Source organism: Heterocephalus glaber, unplaced genomic scaffold (genome assembly GCF_053883595.1).
Source record: "Heterocephalus glaber isolate CG9 unplaced genomic scaffold, H.glaber_assembly_v1.0 deba00001761, whole genome shotgun sequence".
NCBI classification, from domain to species: Eukaryota; Metazoa; Chordata; class Mammalia; order Rodentia; family Bathyergidae; genus Heterocephalus; species Heterocephalus glaber.
The window spans coordinates 642863-661679 of NW_028258458.1; the positions used below are offsets into that span (position 1 = coordinate 642863).

Sequence of the window (18817 nt, forward strand, 5' to 3'; positions counted from 1 at the left end):
TCATTTGTGGCATTCTGAGGCCAGCTGTGGCACTAAATTCCAGAAATTAAGAACATACTATGAATGCAGAGGATAACTGTTATATAACTGAGTTGCTAAATTGCCTGGGAAATCTGTAGAAAGATGACATGCAGTCATGGTTCATGCTTTGCCATCCCAAGTAGAACAAAGGCTGAAGACTGACTGGTATCCAAAAATGACTGAGGAAAATGGGAATGATACTTCAAAAGAGGGTTTATTACTCCGGAGTCTACTGTATCTTTCTACATCAAAATAAAATAAGAAATTTGACCACATATAGTTGAGATTGTGCATATTTGGAGGGATATATATGATGATTGTATATCTACCTTTCTCTCTATTGCTTTTTATTAACTTTGTTCAAGTTTATTCCTACTGCATGAATAAATACACTGAAGTTTTTTCAAATGTTCCCTATATACTTGCTCTTTCTGTAGGTGTTAAGTCAGAATATATAATAGCGAGCTTGCATAGTGCAAACTCAAGGTGTGCAAGGTGAATTTAGTGCTGAGTGAAAGGCTTCACACTTAGTCACACCTCAGGACTCCTTGGATCCCTCTGCACATGTGCAGTGTTGAAATGAATCATACCTCTGTGAATCCAGTAGGCCACTCTACCTTCTCTTCCTTGATGACTAAGCCTTGGTCATGAGGACTCCTAGAGATGAACTCTTCCACTTTCACCAGCAAAGACCAGCAGAGAAATTCACATTGTTCTAGATGACATACTATGCCATATGGTGTCTTTTCTCATCCAAGGGTATCTGGTGTCCAGCACTGTTTGTAAACTGGATTTTCCTCAGAAATGGTTGGAGCTGGGGAGAGGCATAATTTGGAGATGAGGAGTCCATTCATGTTACAGATGGAGGGTCCACCTGGGAACCAAGCCTTGCTTTTCCTGTCTCCCTACACTCAGGTTTCATTGTAATAGAGGCTCAGGGTTTTGGCAGGGAGCGGTACATTGGAGTAAGTCACCATTTCATGATTTCTATTGAGTAAAGAAAGCTATCCTCTTCTCCATGAAAAGAGGGGTATACTTGAGGCAAATAAGAACAAGTATGAAATATTGTCACAGGGTGGTGCTCTTGCCATGGACTCTATTTCTACCCTGACCAATAAAATAAGTTTGTGAATTATTGGAAGGTAATCCTTGTACTTTTCAAAATGTACAATGTGAATAGAATGTCAAATATCATCACTTTGGCTGTGGTAACCCAGGGCAAACATATATCTGAACCGATAAAAACATACTGATTTTGTGCAATGTATTGGTATATGATATATACCTCAAAATTTTAATTTTTTTTGCATTTCAATTATTTTATTGAAAGGTATATCTCTCAGTACCAAACATAAAGGTAGTTGATTAGGTTACCTCTGCCAACTCAAAATTAATACTGATGTTTTCAAAATATTGAAATATATTAGCCTTATGGTAAAACTGAAAATATCCACAAAACATGGTTTACAAAAAGTTAAAGGTAGAATATACTGTGGTTCTTTGTTTTATTTTTCAATGCTTATCTATCTGTAACATGATGTCAAAATTGGTTACATCCATTCTGGATAGACTCAGGCTTCGGGCTGCATTAACTGTTTACAACACTAACAATATATGTACATTTCCTTATACTGATTGGCTCATATGGAGAATTCCAAACACTACCTCAGAAATCTCATAATTATGGCGGTGCCTTCTTACTTTTCTTAAGACACATTATGGAAATTTGGGAAAATATATTCTATTCCTTAAAAAAACAAAACAAAACAAACCTGGAAGCAATGGCAGTTTTATAGAAACAATCCATAATAAAACGTGGAGTGCTTTATCTAGCCAGAACTTAGGGTAAAGCAAGTTTTTGGAGTGGTAATTGATTTTTATTTAACTATGTACTATAATAGAACATATTTTTAAATGGAACTAGATAAGACTGAGGAAGTAGGTTCTGTATAGAAATTTTTATCATTGATACAAATGCCACCTGTTTTTGAGAAGAAACATTAAAGATAGCTCAATGAATATGCCAAACTTAGTAGGTCTGTATTTTGGCTTAATACAAAATGTTTTTAAATGTAAATGCAATTCCCATATAGCAATAACATTCTCATCTCTGAACTATTACTTGCATTATAGGTGCCAAGAAACCATTACATTATCTAGAACATAACCTTCATTATGCTTTTAAAAAGTGTATGAAATGTTGGTTTTGATGTAAACCTCATAATTTAAAATTTAACATTTAAATTAAGTAGGTTACCATTTTCCAAATCACCTAAATATAATATATTGATCCAGTGTAGAAAGTTAAATTAATGTTAGAAAGGAAGATTCACAGTTCACCCTTTCAGGCCTGTTTCACATTTAACATGTTTATTGCAACAGATACAATTCACATCTGACTAGCTTTGTTTCCTCTTCCCCTCCCACAACCATGTTTATTGGGCCATTTCCTTACAACTGAGCGATCCGTGTACTCTCAGCACACATGCTCAGCAGTACTTTAAGTCCATTCTTGCAGGGTGCAAATGGATTTCCGATAATTTATACAAACAAGTGGGTTATGTGCAATCACTGCAATTTTAAGCTACTGTACACAGGAATGAAAAGGGTATAGAAAAGTGCCATAGCAACAGTGCCTTAAGAAAGGAGAAAAAGAGGAGTCTTAAAAAATGGGTAAATCAGATCAAGGATTTAAGAGGGAAATGGAACACATTTCTCTGCAAAACAAATGGAGAAGCACTGCTCTTGATCAGGTGCAGGTGTGGAAACAGCTGTTTCATGATATTTTGTACACTGCCCATATGGTTCAAAATCGCATCCTTAGACATCACCTGGCGCTTGCACTGAATTTTTGAAAATGCAAGATTTCTGAATGATAAATTAACACCCCCCCCAGTTTTTTTTAAAAAGCTAATTTTGCAGACAGGTTTACATGTAAAAGGCTAGGTACTTAGCCACCTCAGCACTGATTAGTTTTGGATGTCTAAGCTCTGTTACACATGGCTTCCCATGGCTTCACTCTACAAAGCATATTTACAACGTGAAGAATACATCTACAAGAAATCTACATTTCAAGGGTTATACAAGTCAGTCTGTATCTTTCCCCTGAAGTGACTCTCACAGATCCTATCATCCCCTTGTCATTTTCTCTGCCCAGTTTAACGGTCCAAAGTCTACTTAAATGCAGCTCAAAAATGTTAAGATTGGGCAACAGATTTATAGTTCCTGTACTCAAAACCATGTGCAATTATTCACATCTTCACACCATAAAGGAATTCTGATTTTTTTAGCTTTTCAAGTTCCTTAATTTGTTGTCTCAGAAACAGTATCCTTTGCTCTCGCAAAGTTGCTTGAATTTCATATACTAGGACTAAAGATCTTAGGTTTTTTAATGCAGTACAAATTTCTAACATGTGAACACTTCCCATGTTATGGGCTTCTTCATGCAGTCTCGATGCCTGCTTCTCCACATGGTCTGCAGGCCAGCCTTGAACATGTTTTATGAGACTGTCACTGAAGTGTGCTGCCAGTGTACGTGTTAAAAAATACACAGGGCAGGCAGATGAGTTCTGTGGGACAACTGATGCATTTGATGCGTTACTACTCAAAGTATAATTTGGACCAGGTGATGGGCTTCTCTGGCTGGAGCGCTGAAGACTTCAAGGAGAGACGGGTTCATGAACCTGCTGCTTGTCAGCAGTTATGGGCTGCTCTGTGGCTGATTGTGACACTGGTCCTTGCTTAACTACTGGAGTACTAACCTTTGGCTGTGATGAAACAGGAGGAGTAGTAATCAAAGGTTTGATAGGGACTGTGTTAGTCTGAGGTGTGCTTATCCTTGGAGATACATAAGATCTTGGGGATGAGGCATCAGATGTTAAAGACATGGGAGACTGATTAGATGCCTGGGCTTGTGTAGAGAGCTGAGCAGCTTGAGAAATCAGAGATGTGATGTTGAAAGCAGGTGGTCCAGCAGTAAGAAACTTATGAATTATAGACTGCAGCAAAGCTTGTGTCACAGCTGCTGTAAGAATTTCATTTATTTTGGATATGTCTGTGTTAGAATTATTGACCTGCAGTGTGGCTTGCAAAGCAGGAAGCAACTCTCTAAGAAGATTTGGGTCCTGAAGTAGTGGAGGTATTGGTGCCTGTGGGACAGGAGAAGCAGGGACTGCAGAAGCAGACGTTGGAGGTGCAGATGTGGGATTCAGTCCAGAGGCAGAAGACATAGAAGGAGTTGTGCAAGGATGTGATACTGATTTGTCTCCTGCTGTGGATTTTCCACTGGCAAACCCACTAGCTTCTGTTGCTTGCATCACCTTTCTTCTGTAATCCCTATCTTTTGGGAAGCTATTAACTGCCACCTTATTGGCTTCTTTTTGTCTCTGTTCTCTTGCAAGCCACTCCTTTGGTTTTTCACACTGTGAAGCTTCTGTTCGGCAATTGTAGTAATATTTTTTCCCAGAACAGCTAACGTGCTCAGACCAGTCATCTGCAGAATCATAAGGTGCATCGGAAGTCTTGCTTGGATTATTGCTTGGATTAGAAGAATGTGAATTTGAACTAGAGCACTGTGGTTGTGTGAATTTTCTTGTGGAGAGTAACTGGTGCCACCTTCCCTCTCTCTAACTCTGTGAGTATGCACATTTTTGGCCTTACTGTGACCTGTGCTGTCACTGTACTTGTTTTCAGGACTATCAGATCACCACAACGTTTTATTTGGTGGTGAAGGATCTGCAGCGCCTAGCATCTTTCCGTGTCTGTGATCACCGCTACTGGGGTGACCCTTTGATGAATACTTAAGGGCCTGGTAAGGCTGCGAGTCCCCTCTCCGGTCTTGACAGCCATCACTGAGTCTCTGCTGTTTCCTCGCATACATTACCATCCGTGCCCGCCGCCGAGCGTGGCCGGGAGGGGGACTGGCCGCGGGCGAGCGGCCGGGGGCGGGCGGCGGCGGCGGGCAAGGATGGTAATGCATGCTGGGGCCGGCGCTCCCGGGCCACCTCCCTCAGTCCGCACCACGCTCACGTTCGGCCGCGGCAGCAGCGCCATCTACAGGGCGGCAGCGCGCAAGAACATGCGTCCGGTTCAGACCCGCGGAGAGCAACCGCCTCTCCGCCTTCTCCGCCTTCTCCGCCTTCTCCGCCTTCTCCGCCTTCTCCGCCTTCTCCGCCTTCTCCTCCGCCGCCTCCCGCTGCCTTTGTTTCACATTTATATCTTTACCTTTACAGATGAATTCAAATCTAAACAATCTTACTGCAGCATTATATTAATTAAGCAGTTTTGCAAAGATGGAGAACATCGTACTAATCTAGTTGTGATGTTTTGAGGGTTCATAATTTATCTTTTTTTTTTTTTTTTTTGGTACCGGGGATCGAACTCGGGTCCTTGCGCTTGCGCAGCAGGCAATGAAACCACTGAGCTAAATCCCTGGCCCAATATTTTGTTTTTTGGTTATTTTGGGATTTTTGGTACCAGGAATCGAACTCAGACTCTTGTGCTTCTGAGGCAGGCGGTGGCACCACTGAGCTAAATCCTTGACCCCAGGTTCACAATTTAAATCAATTATAACATTATGGAGTCCATAGTTCAGGTTTGTGGAGAAAGGCTTCAAAGAAATTTTTTTGTTGCTGCAGTAATACTATTTATGTAAAGAACAAAAACCCCCAACTTATCAAAAGTTTATCTAAATACTAGTACCTGTTAAAAGCAAATTTTTCATGCCTAAGTTTCACAATCGTTATGTGGAGGTATTAAATATTAACATTCAGTTTTGAGCAGGAAAAGATAAATCATTACTGTAAGTTAATACATTTAGATGGCAAGAACATATAGAATATATGAGTCACTGAATTTATGTTTTTTATTAATATAATTACTTTCTATTATTCCAATTGCAATAGCAGTATGTTGAGACATACTGGCAATTTTCAGAAACCCAAAAGCGATCATCTGCTTTGTATTACTTTTCCTTTAGGTGTAACATTCAAGTTCATAATGATTCTCTGCTTATAAGCTAACAGCCTCCAATTAGTTCATATATGGATCAAACTTTTGATCCTATTATAACTTTAAATGAGCTAGAGCTTAGGGCTACAGTTAGCAAAATGTGCAATTAAAAAAGCATTACTTCAGCACTACCTTAAAAATTCAGATTGTTAAAGAGAACTTTGTTTTCTTTTTATTATTATTTATATATTAATTGGTACATTTTAGGTATACAGTACATTTACATTTATCATTGGGTGTTTGTACCTGAGCATGATGTATCTTAGTTCTTATTTTTTCCCCCATTACCTGTGTGCCCTTCACCCCCATCACCCTTCCCTATTTACATAGACATTGTTTCCATTTTTTTTTTCCTTTCTCATAATTTTTCCTTTCCCTTCTTCCCTTTCCCCTTCGTGGACATTGTTTTCTAAGCTGCTAATTTAATGAAATGGTTAACATACACATCAGAGATTGGAAATTCCTAAGGGTTTGGTTTTTTTTAAGTTTTTTTGAGACAGGGTCTTGCTATGTAATTTAGGCTGAACTTGAACTCACTATGTAGCACAGGCTGGTCTCAAACTCATATGATGATCCTCCTGCCTCAGCCTCCCAAGTGCTAGGATTACAGGCATGCACCACCATGCCTGGTTCTTAGGGTATTGCACCTTATATATAGCAAATACCTTCAAATATTAGCTGACTAGATTGGTGATACCAGTTTTTCCTTTTGCTATTCCAAGTCCAGTTGGTTTATTTTATTTCCATTTTTTTCCATTTCTCATCATTTTTCCTTTCCCTTCTTTCGTTTCCCCTGCCCTTCCCACTACCCCTCCCACTTTGGACCTTTTCTTCCGATTTTGCATTATCAATTATTCATTCTAATCATTGGTACATTTTAGGTATACAATATAATGACATTCATCATTGGAAATTTGCACCTTTACATAATCTCTCTTGGTTCTTATTTTTCTCAGCTGCACATGAAGAATACATCTACAAGAAATCTACATTTCAAGGGTTATACAAGTCAGTCTGTATCTTTCCCCTGAAGTGACTCTCACAGATCCTATCATCCCCTTGTCATTTTCTCTGCCCAGTTTAACGGTCCAAAGTCTACTTAAATGCAGCTCAAAAATGTTAAGATTGGGCAATAGATTTATAGTTCCTGTACTCAAAACCATGTGCAATTATTCACATCTTCACACCATAAAGGAATTCTGATTAATTCTTTCGAAGAACCAACTCTGAGATTCCACTTCACTCCAGAAAGAATGGCTGCTATCATGAAATCAACCAATAACAAATGCTGGAGGGGCTGTGGGGAAAGAGGAACACTGTTCCACTGCTGGTGGGAGTGTAGACTGGTACAACCACTGTGGAAATCAGTATGGAGATACCTCAAAGAACTAGGACTGGAAGTCCCATTTGACCCCACTATTCCACTGCTGGGGATCTTCCCCAAAGAATTAAAAGAATCATACCACAGTGATATATGTGCGCCCGTGTTCATAGCAGCACAGTTTGTAATAGCTAAAACTTGGAAACAGCCCAAATGCCCATCAACTGGAGACTGGATAAAGAAAATGTGGCTTTTTTATAAAATGGAGTACTACTCAGCCATAAAAAATGAGAAATTAGAGAAATTTATAGCTAAGTGGATGCACATTAAGGCGATATTCTTAAGTGAAATAAATGGATACATATTGAGGCCATCCTCTTAAGTGAAATAAATAGGACACACATGTGTAAATACCGAATAGTTCCTCTGGTGTGAGAAACTGAAAGTGTAAATAAGGACTAAATGTATAATAGGTAATGTGAAATAGGAAGAAAAGGGGCAAAGGGGAAGGAAGTGGGAGGGCTAGGGGAAAGGATAGAAGGGAATGGGATTAATATGAGAAAATGGAAAAATAGGAACAAAATCTTTGTAAATAGGGAGGAATGGAGGGGTTGAAGGGAGGGCTGGGCAAGGGTGAAAAATAAGAACCAAGAGAGACTATGTAAAGGTGCAAATTTCCAATGATGAATGTCATTATATTGTACACCTAAAATGTACAATGATTAGAATGAATAATCGATAATGCAAAATAGGAAGAAAAGGTCCAAAGGGGTAGGGGTAGTGGGAGGGGCAGGGGAAAGGAAAGAAGGGAAAGGAAAAATGATGAAAAATGGAAATAAAGTCTTTGTAAATAGGGAAGGGTGGAGGGCGTGAAGGGAGGGCTAGGAATGGGGAAAAAATAAGAACCAAGATGCATTATATAAAGGTACAATTCCCAATGAGAAATGTAATTGTGTTGTATACCTACAATGTACCAATAAAAGAATTTAATACATTTTTTTAAAAAAAAAGAAAATGTGGTATTTATATATAATGGAATACTACTCAGCTATAAAGAATGACACATTTGAGACATTTATAGGAAAATAGATGTACCTGTAAAATATAATGTTAAGTGAAATAAACCAGATACACAAGCTTAAATATCATATGGTATCTCTCATCTGAGTTTGGCAAAGTACAAAGGAATGATAAAGAATAGATAGAAAGGGACAAGGGAATGGATCTCTTTGAATAGGGAAGTGGTCCAAGGGAACAAGGGTGGGGGATGAGGAGAAAGAGAAGAGGAAATGAGAGAAATAAAGATGTGCCATGCACAGGAGCCTCAATTAATGTGAACACTATATGCCATAACACTGGTTAAGACAACATAAATAAGTATGAAAAAGTGGATAGGAGAACCTGAGGAGAGGGAGGAAGAAGGAAGGAGATTAAAAAAAAAAAAGAAGAAGCTGTGATATGAACATGTAACCATTCCACAAGATGTCTGGAAACTGCATGAATTGCAAACCTGTACTAATAAGAAGGGATTAAATTGCAAAATACCCACCCATTACCATAGCTCTCTCCATGTAGGTGCTTGGCTTCCCATATTGAAAACAATACCAAGAAGCTGTCCCCTGTGAAATATGTAGAAGCTGCAAGACAAAGAACAGACAAATCAAATAGAACAGCATGTCTGTTTCTGCCTTACGTGAACATATTGCCCTGTGTCTAGGCTGAGCTAGGAAGAACAAGCAAGATCAGGTCTACAGGCTCAGCTGTCTGCAGAGAGAACAGATGTCTGTGTATAGCATTGAAAATTCCCCCTTTTGCTGAATCCCCTTAATCTGTGTAAAACCTAGGTGAGGTTGATGTGCCAATCAAGGGCAGAGGTAGAACCAAATTGAGGACCATTATTAAGAAGTCATGGTGCTGAGCCCTAACCCTTGGTGTCGCCAGGACTAGAGCTGCTCTGGCATTCTTGTCTTTGCCCTGCTTCATGGAACCATCCAGGAGCCCTTGTGATTTCTATGCCCTGGGGCTCTGCTCTATCACCCTCCAACCTGTTGAGAACACTTTGGAAAAACATGTTTTGGGCCCTCCTTCTCCCCTGTCCTCTATGATGGCATCATGGTCCAGCAAGACTTCAGGGTCCAGTACATAGTGAAAAAGCAAACACAAGGAGCCACACAACGAGCCAAGGGTTGTTGTATAAGAATCCTGCAGAATGATCAAGAGCTGGTATTCAAACTCTTCCTAGAAATTTTTCATACAATGATTCTGCAGGAAGTGAGGGCTGAGGCCAATCACTGATGTCTCCTGTACAATTAAGAGAAGGCACTTTAATCCTACGTGTGAACACTCCCAGGTGGCAATGTTCTCGTGGAGAAAATGGGCTTCATGATTTGCAAAGCAAGCTACATCCCAAGGAAGCCTAGGATGTTTTCTCTCACTCCTTCTAGAGCACAGAAGTAAAATCTGTACCCATCAACCTGATGTTCTGTGCTCTGTGCACAGACAGTTCTCACACAAAGCCTTCAACATCCCTGTTTCAATAAGTCAGAATTGAAAGAAGTCTGCTCTTGATCCACATACACCTTTCATTCCCATGTTTTTTCTACCACCCTACCTTAAAAATCCTTATAGAGTTTATAACTTTTGAAATTTTTATATTGAAACTTATATTAAATTTATATTGAAGTGTTACAGTTGTCCTGGACCTCGGCACCACACTAAGCTGCAGGCTCAGAAATGGAAGCATCCACAAGCTAAATCCGGGATTTGTTACAAGACATAAGACCCAGCTGAACACAACTCAGTTTAGTCCGTGACCCTCTGCCATCAGGCTGTTTTCTTCAGTGCTGCCACCACAGCTCTATCCACAGATTTCCAAGGTTATCCAAAAAGTGCAGAATTCCTCCAAACATTAGTCACTATCCTTTTTGATGTAATGAAATGTTCTCCCTCTGACTTCTTTTACAAAATCAATTATTTGATAAGAACTCATTTATCAGTGGAAAAATAGTGATTGCACTTGATCGATGCATGTTTTGTGTACACATGGATATACTGCACGGAATCCAATTAAAATGTTGTCTCAGTTACTTTGCTGATTGCTCAGACACAATACCCAACACCTGCCCCTGAAGGGAGGAATAGTTTATTTTCTGTCAGTTTGCAGAGGTTTTAGTTCATAGTTAGTGGGCATGACATAGGGACACGGCAGCAGAGAGTTGCTTGTTACATGGCACACAGGAAGCAGAGATAACAAGTGAGGAGCAGGGAGGGAGGTAAACTCATCGAGGCCATGCCCCCAGTGACCCACATCCTCAGAACAGGCTCAACCTCCAACAGCAGGACAGCTACATGTGTTCTCCAAAAGCCCTGCCCCTGAACCCAAGAGGCCATGGGGGACACCTAGATCCAAACCATAACATTTCACCCCTGGGCTCCCAAAGACTCATGCCAATCACTTTATGCAAAAGGCATTTGCTCAGTCTCTAAGAGTTGCCAAAGTCCTAACAGATCAGCATTGCTGAAAAGTCCAAATCCGAAGTCTCCTCTGATATTTAAATCGAACTCATAGCTATGAGCCCTTATAAAAATCAAACTTAAAATGCTGCTGACCTACAACATCACAGGATAAAACATTCCCATTCCAAAAGGAAGGAATACAGGAATAGAAACCAATGTGACAAAAACAATACCGAAACTCAGAAGGGCAAACATTCCTGCAGTTCCAGGTCCAGCACCTGAGGCAAGTTCTTGCAACACGTGGATTCCAAAGGAGTTTTGTGACCCTGTCCCTAAGGCATTGTCAGTGGTTGCAGCCCTCATGGCTTCTCTGGGGCTGGCTTTCCTCACTGCTTCTGGCTTTTTCAGATATTCCATGTTCCCGCCTTCTTCAAATATCTGGGGTCTCCACTGCACTTCTGGCTTCACTCTTACAGTTTAACGCAGTGCCTGCTCAGAGCGCCATTGCCACACACACACACACACACACACACACACACACACACACACAGCCTTCTGAAATCTGACTGGAAGCCTCACAGACTCACAGCTCTTGCATTCTGCATTCCTGTGAAACCATCACCACGTGGATGATGCCAAGGCATGCCACCAGCTGAAGCAGTATCCAACCCCCTTGAACTGTGGCTGTTCTACCTTCTGTGGGCCTGAAAGTCTGAGTACTTTGAACTGAATCCCAGGGGATGGATGCTCTAGGCTGCCATTCTTTAGCAGGGTGCCCTGATGCTGTGTTTTCAAGGCAAAGTCTTTCACTTTTGCAACTATGTGATTTTGAAGGGTGGCGTCCTGCCAGTTCAAGCCATCTTTCCTATTGTCCTGTTGTAACATATTTAGCTTCTTTTTAATGATAATCTCTTTAGTAACAAAACTCTCCCCAGCTTCGTAGGCCCCAACTTTATAGGAGCTTCCTTTCTGGCTAAATTCAAAAAAAAAATTTTTTTTTCCAGTACCAGGAATTGATCTCAGGACCTTGTGCTTGCCAGGCAGGTATGGTGCTGCTGAGCTACAAAGCTGGCCCTAAACTCAAAAGTTTTAAATCATTCAGCTGGGCTGTTTGCCCTTATTCTCAATGCAGAGCTGGTTAAAAGCCCCCAACGATACCTAAGCCACAGCCTGAATGTCTGGCTACCTTGAAATTCCCTCCACTAAGTTAATTAGTCTCCCACCCTTAATTGCAGTTTCCTGCAAAGTCTCAGGACAGGAGCAAAATGCAGGCAAGTTTTCTGCCAGAGCATAACACACATGATCTGGAGCCCAACTTCCAATGGAGGGAGTCCTCGTTCCCAGCTAAAACCCCCTGGGTCTGATCTTTTCTGTCTGCATTTCTATCAACATTCTGGTCTTCTGCACTGTGATCAGAATCTCCCACCACACTTGGTTTCAGGCATTCTGGGGCTTCTTCTCCAGCTGCCATCTCCAAACCTTTCCAAACTCCTCCTGTGAACTAGTTCCAAAAACTTCTGAATCACATGGGCAGGTAAAGTCACAGCAGCAGCCTCACTCCCAGTATCAATATCTAGCTGAGTCTTTTTCCTCATCATTGGAACAAAATACACAACTCCTAAAATTTAAGGGAGGAAAGGTTTATTTTGGCTCACAGTTTGCAGCGGTTTCAGTCCAGAGCTGGTTGGCTCCCAGGAAGGGCAACAGGGCACAGGGGCGTAGCAGAGGAGCATTGCTTCTGGCGTGGCTGACAGGAAGCAAAGAGAACAAGGGAGGAGCTAGGAGGGAGAAAAACCCCTCCAGGCCATGCCCCTGTAACCCACATCTTCTGACCAGGCTCCACCTGCAAACAGCGAGTTAGCTATAAGTCCGCATAATCCAGCAGTCCACCTAAAGCCCCAGCCCTCAGAGGCTGAGGTCTTGAGGGGCATCTAGATACAAATCATAACAAAAACACAATTAGTGTGTGTAAATAAAAATGTACATCTCGGAATTTCTTTCTCTTTCCTTGCTGTTTTTGCCTTCCTGGTAAGATCATTTCACTCACCACTCCACCCTGCCTCTTGAAACCCATTTTTTTTTCTTAAATTCTTTTATTGGTACATTTTAGGTATACAATACATTTACAATTATCATTGGGTGCTTCTACCTGTACATGATGTATCTTGGTTCTTATATTTTCCCCATTACCTTCACCCCATCCACCCTTCCCTATTTACAAAGACTTTGTTTCCAATTTTTTCTTTCCTCATAATTTTTCCTTTCCCTTCTTTCCTTTCCCCTTCCCCTCCCACCACCCTACCCCTTTGGACCTTTTCTTCCTATTTCAAATTATCAATTATTGGTTTTAATCGTTTTAATCCTTATTTACACTTTCAGTTTCTCACACTAGAGAAACTATTTGGTATTTACACATGTGTGTCCTATTTATTTCACTTAAGAGGATGGCCTCAATATGCTATAAATGTCTCTAGTTTCTCATTCTTCATGGCTAAGTAGTACTCCATTTTCTTTAAAAAAAAAAAAAAAACACATCTTCTTTATCCAGTTTCCAGTTGATGGCCACTTGGGCTGCTTCCAAGCTTTAGCTATTACAAACTGTGCCACTATGAACATGGGTGCACATATATCACTGTGGATTGATTCTTTTAATTCTTTTGGGAAGATACCCAGCAGGGGAATAGCTGGGTCAAATGGGACCTCTAGTCCTAGTTCTTTGAGGTATCTCCATATTGTCTTCCACAGTGGTTGCACCAGTCTGCATTCCCACCAGCAATGGAGAAGGGTTCCTTTCTCCCCACAACCCTGCCAGCATTTGTTATTGGATGATTTCTTTATAACAGTCATTCTTTCTGGGGTGAGGTGGAGTCTCAGTGTTGTTTTCATCTGCATCTCTCAAATGACCAGTAATGTTGAACATTTTTTCATATGTTTATTTGCTGCTTTTATTTCTTTGTCTGAGAAATGTCTGTTCATTTCAGATGCCCATTTTTGAATTGGGTCTTTAAATTTGGGGGTCTGACTTTTTTCAGTTCTTTATATATTCTAGATAGTAGTCCTTTGTCTGAGATACAGCTGCTGAAAATTTTTTCCCACATTGTAGGTTGTCTCTTAGCTCTGTTGATGGTTTCTCTTGCAGTGCAGAAGCTTTTTAATAAGATGAGATCCTAGTTGTTGATTCTTTGTGCTAGTTCCTGTGCTACTGAGGTTTTGTTCATAAAGTCTTTTCCTATGCCAATGTCTTCAAGAGTTCTACCTAACTTATCTTCCAGCAAACACTTATCTTTAGTGTTTCTGTCTTAATATTTAGATCTTTAATCCACTTTGATCTTAGTTTAGTGCATGGTGATAGGTATGGGTCTAGTTTTAATCTTTGGCAGGTTGAAATCCAGTTTTTCCAATACCAATTATTAAATAGGCTGTCTTTCCTCCAATGAGGGTGGTTGGCTCCTTTGTCAAAGATGAGGTGGCTGAGTGTGTCTGGAGTTGTTTCTGCATCTTCTAATCTATTTCACTGATCCTTGGGTCTGTTTCTTTGCCAGTACCATGCTGTTTTTATCACAGTAGCTTTGTAGTATAGTTTGAAACCCAAATTTGAATAGAGTAAAATAAAGGCAGACTCTTCTGTGGAAGTGGGAGCATCAGGGGAAAGAGGAGGGAAGAGAATATGGAAGAGGAAAGGATGTCAAAAATGATTAAGGTTTGTTATATATAAATACAAATCTCCCAAGATGAAAGTATATTTTATGAATTACAAACCAATGCCAATGATAAAATAGTGAAATATATTAACAATATCTGTGGTTTTAAGCTTTTAAGGGCAACTGATCTGCCATATAAAAAACCCATTTGGGGAGAGATAGTAACAATATTTGTATTATTAAATGAAGGATCCATGATTTAATCATTAGCATGTTTTCTCAGATCTACATGTAATTATAACTAATGAGTTTATAAAGGAAACAATGGAATAATAAGTTATTTAATTCAAAGACATCTAAGAAAGGGACTTTATTCAACTAAATGTCAAGTCAGGGTAAGACCACGGAGGTTGAAATAATACCAAATTTAACAATAATTACATAAAATGTTCCTGCACAAAATAGTAATTTCTTTTTATTAGCCATGTGAGATGTTACATAGAGTTGATAAAAAGTGTTTTGGGTATTTTATTGATGAATTTTTAGCCTCTTAATTTTTCTTATATTAACCAATTATGTATGAAAATTTACACAAAACTTCCTTTATTATTTTTGTAAAATTTATTTAAAGATGTTTCAACAGTGGGGGAAATGGAAGTATGTTTAAAGCACTTCTGTGAGCTGGGCCTGGTGACATGCCCAGAACTCTGGCTGGCTCAAGCAGGGAGAGGGAAATTTTGAGCCCAGCCTGGGCAACTTAGTGGTTTAAGAAGACACTGCCTTGGGCTGAGGATTTAGCTCAGTGGTTCCGCTGCCTGCTTTGCAAGCGCAAGGACCCAAGTTCGATCCCCAGCACCAAAAAAAAGAGAAAGAAAAAAAAAAAAGAAGACACAGCCTCAAATTTTAAAAATCAAAATGAAAATTGTAAATAAGGGCTAGGATCTCATTTTAGCACACAGGCCCCAGTTTTAATCATTATACCATAATAATAAAAAATATTTTTAAATTCCAAAATTAAAAATAATTAGCAAAGTGATAGATATGTAAATTAGATTTATTAAGTCTGCATAGGTCAGATCACACAGATCAAAAGATAGACTTTATCCTGTAAATACATCCAATTATTGCTTGTCAATTAAAATGTTAAATGTTCCAATAAAATATATTGTTGATACTAACTGCAAATTTAACTTCTCCCTACAGAAAATGTATTACAATTTTACGCATGAAAAGTATTTGTCAGTGTCAGTAACACTACATATTTTGTTTCTCTACACAGGTTCAAGAGTTCTCATATCCCAGGGATGTGTCCTATGCTTGATCAGCAGACTAGATTATCCACAGATTGGGTTATCTGCATATTGGATTATGGGCGGGTTGACTTTAACTCGGACTGGGATCTCTCTTCCCCTCCTTAATAAAAAGGGATGTGGATGCGGGTCTCACTGCATTTTGTAGCAAGCCTCAGCCTGTCTGCATCTCAGGAGTGAAGCCAGCAAGACAGCAGTAGGGTCCATGGGGGAGCCAGAAATAAGCCCAGCTCCAAGGCAGCCTTCTGTGGTGAGTATGGAGACTGAAGAGATGGCAAGCGTGTGCTTGGGGCACTCTTTCCTCCAGTTAAACCACTTTAAACTGGGTGTGGTAACACAGGCCTATAATCCCAGCCCTCTGGGAGGCTAAGGCAGGAAGACTGCAGGTTGGAACCCAGCCTGGGAAATTTAGTGAAGGAGCAAGGCCCACTCTCAAAAACTGTGCTGGGAAGTTAGCTCAGTATGAAGCAACGACACTGGATTCAATCTCCACAACCAAAAGGGGGAAAGAATGCTCTAATTTTCACAATTATTCCTTTCTAGAATTTTCTAAAATAGGGTTATTTTATTTCCCAGACTTTTCTTGGATTCCTGAGCTCAAGATAGCCTCCTGCCTCAGCCTTTCAAATAGCCAGGATTACAGGGATGCACCTTAGTGCACAAATGAGAGTTACTCTTCAAACAAAATGAATCTCAGGGAAAGTTTCCTAAATGTTGGTGTCTATTGAGTGTTATTAAAGATGCAGCCATGTATCACTTAATAATGGTTTTATCCTAAGAAAAGCACTGTGTGCTGATGTTGTCACTGTGTGGATGCCATAGCCTGTGCTTACACATGCCCAGGGCTCCCAGGTCAGTCACTGCATGTGACACTTGTGATACTGGTGTCTCAGGTCCAGGTGGGCTGGGGCAGCAGCCTGTGACCGCAGTGACAGGGAAGAGAAGCGACTCACATCCTCGGAGGGGGGTGCAGGGACAGGGTCTGAAACCGGGGACCCAAGCCCAGACCTCCTTGGGTTCCAGACATCTGAGTTGTAACAACCTTCCCGGGTGAGTGTGATGCAGTGTGATTTCAGACTCCCTTCTCCAGGGAGAGGGGAGGGGGGACACCAGTTGCTGAGGAAATTCTCCAGATCTGAGAGCAGTCTTCACCCCACTTTGTTGAGATCTTGCATTTTATTCTGTCTCCAAGGGGAAACTCAAATGCATGATATCACAGAACTTACAGAAGAAGCAACAAGTCCATGCCCCCAAGGCCAAGCGCAGAGCTGCTGGGGGCTGTGTCCTCCCCGTGCGACTGACCAGCTGCATCTTCCCCAGGCCTGTGACACTCATCACCGACCACCCTGGCAATGAGGTCAGGTGTGGGCCCCATGAGGAGAAGCTGGAGAAGCCCCAGCAGCTGTGTTCAAGCTGGAGGCTGCAGGCACTCAAGCACCAAGGCAGCAAAGAAGTTTTAAGCCAATCAGATTTTGCAAAAGCCTCTAGAATAATGACTGTAGGACATCGACATGGATCTCTGGGCCGATCTGCTGCTGAGAGCTCGCAGCCCACCCCTGGCCTGTCTCCCTTCTGGAAAGAGATGATCCCGGAAGCTTTTCATCTTGTCCCTCCCTCTTACAACCAGCAGGTCACTTCTGCAGACATCCACAGTCAGGTGGAGAAAGTGAAGAGAGCCAGGGAAAGACTGGCTGAGGCCTTGAGGGCAGACAGCCTGGCCAGGAAGGCAGAAAGGCTGAGCAGCCAGGAGGAAAGGGCTGAAACCCAGGTGGAAACAGGAGCAGGAGTTGCTGGAGACTCCGAGATGTGAGGCCGCTGGAGAGGGATTCGTGGTGAAAGCCATTTCCAATTTCCCTGTTTCTTTTAATACTAATCCTGCCTTTCCCAATGATCAAACTCTTTTTATGAGACAAAGGTGTGAAGAGTTGATGGTTTTGTAACATTAAGTCTCATACAAGTAGAAAAAATACTTTTTCCTTGCTAATTGTTTAATTTCTATATACAATTGTTTTTATCCTTTTTATATTAAAATCCACAGGGATTCTCTAACCTGAGGTGTGGCTTGGTGTTTTATAGGTACATGTTCCTCTCATAATATTTACATTCAAGGAAGAAATGATACCTACTCCAGAGATGATACTTTTTCCCCATATTTTCTCATTATTAATATATATAAGTTGTACATATTAATGGGGTTTCCTGAGATGTTGCCATATATGCATATGTGAAGCTTTGGTCATTTCCAAACTCCCTCCCTATTCTCTCCTCTCCCTCCTCACCAAATCTCTCTACTTCAACAAATGCGTAATGATTTGCACAGGTTTTGTTTCCGGCCAGCCCTGGAGTTCAGATGGTATCAGTGGGGTCAACAGTGTGTGGACCTCTGTTCTGTGCCTGCCAGGATCAAGCATCACACAGATGAGAAAGGGGATACATGTTCAGGAGACTTGCCCCGACCTGTCATTTGTATACAGCAAAAATCTGCACAGAGATATAACTTACTCACATCTAATGTGGTAAAATAAACACCTCCCCAAATGAATATTTTCTTCCTTTGTCTTGGGTTAGAATATTATATTGACTGTTCTATTCCAAGCATTTTTATTATTCCTTGTATACCCAAAAGGAGGAAAAGACTTTGACTAACTACAATGAAAAATTGAAGGAGTTGACTTTTACGCTATTTGGGGAACCATGAAAATTTAAAGTATTAGATTAGGCATTGCCAACGATTCTCAGAACACCCATGTGCTAAGCCAAGTGATATTTACAATTTTTAAGACAATATTCTGGGTTTTTATGGTTTGAGTGAGAATAAATCTGATGCTGTAATTTATTCAGTAATAGCACAAACAGAGGCCCTGCCCTGACCCTGCCACCTACATCCACTGCCTTGTTTGCCCACAGGAGGGTAGAAAGGCCCCAGCCTGCTCACACCACCAAAAGGGGTGGCCTCAGGCACCCCAAGGAAGAGAAGAGAAGCCCTGCCCCACCCCAACACCAGCTGCCTCATGTACCCTGAGGGAAAGGGAGAGGAGAGAGGCCCCACCCTGCACAGA

The 18817-nt window shown here is 40.9% G+C and overlaps 2 pseudogenes; one reads left to right on the forward strand and one right to left on the reverse strand.

The window, feature by feature from the left end:
* Window positions 1-2840: 2840 nt before the first annotated feature.
* On the reverse strand, window positions 2841-4933 carry LOC101725635 (WW domain-containing adapter protein with coiled-coil pseudogene; annotated as a pseudogene).
* A 54-nt stretch (window positions 4934-4987) lies between these two features.
* On the forward strand, window positions 4988-17568 carry LOC147821127 (methyl-CpG-binding domain protein 3-like 2B pseudogene; annotated as a pseudogene).
* Window positions 17569-18817: the final 1249 nt, after the last annotated feature.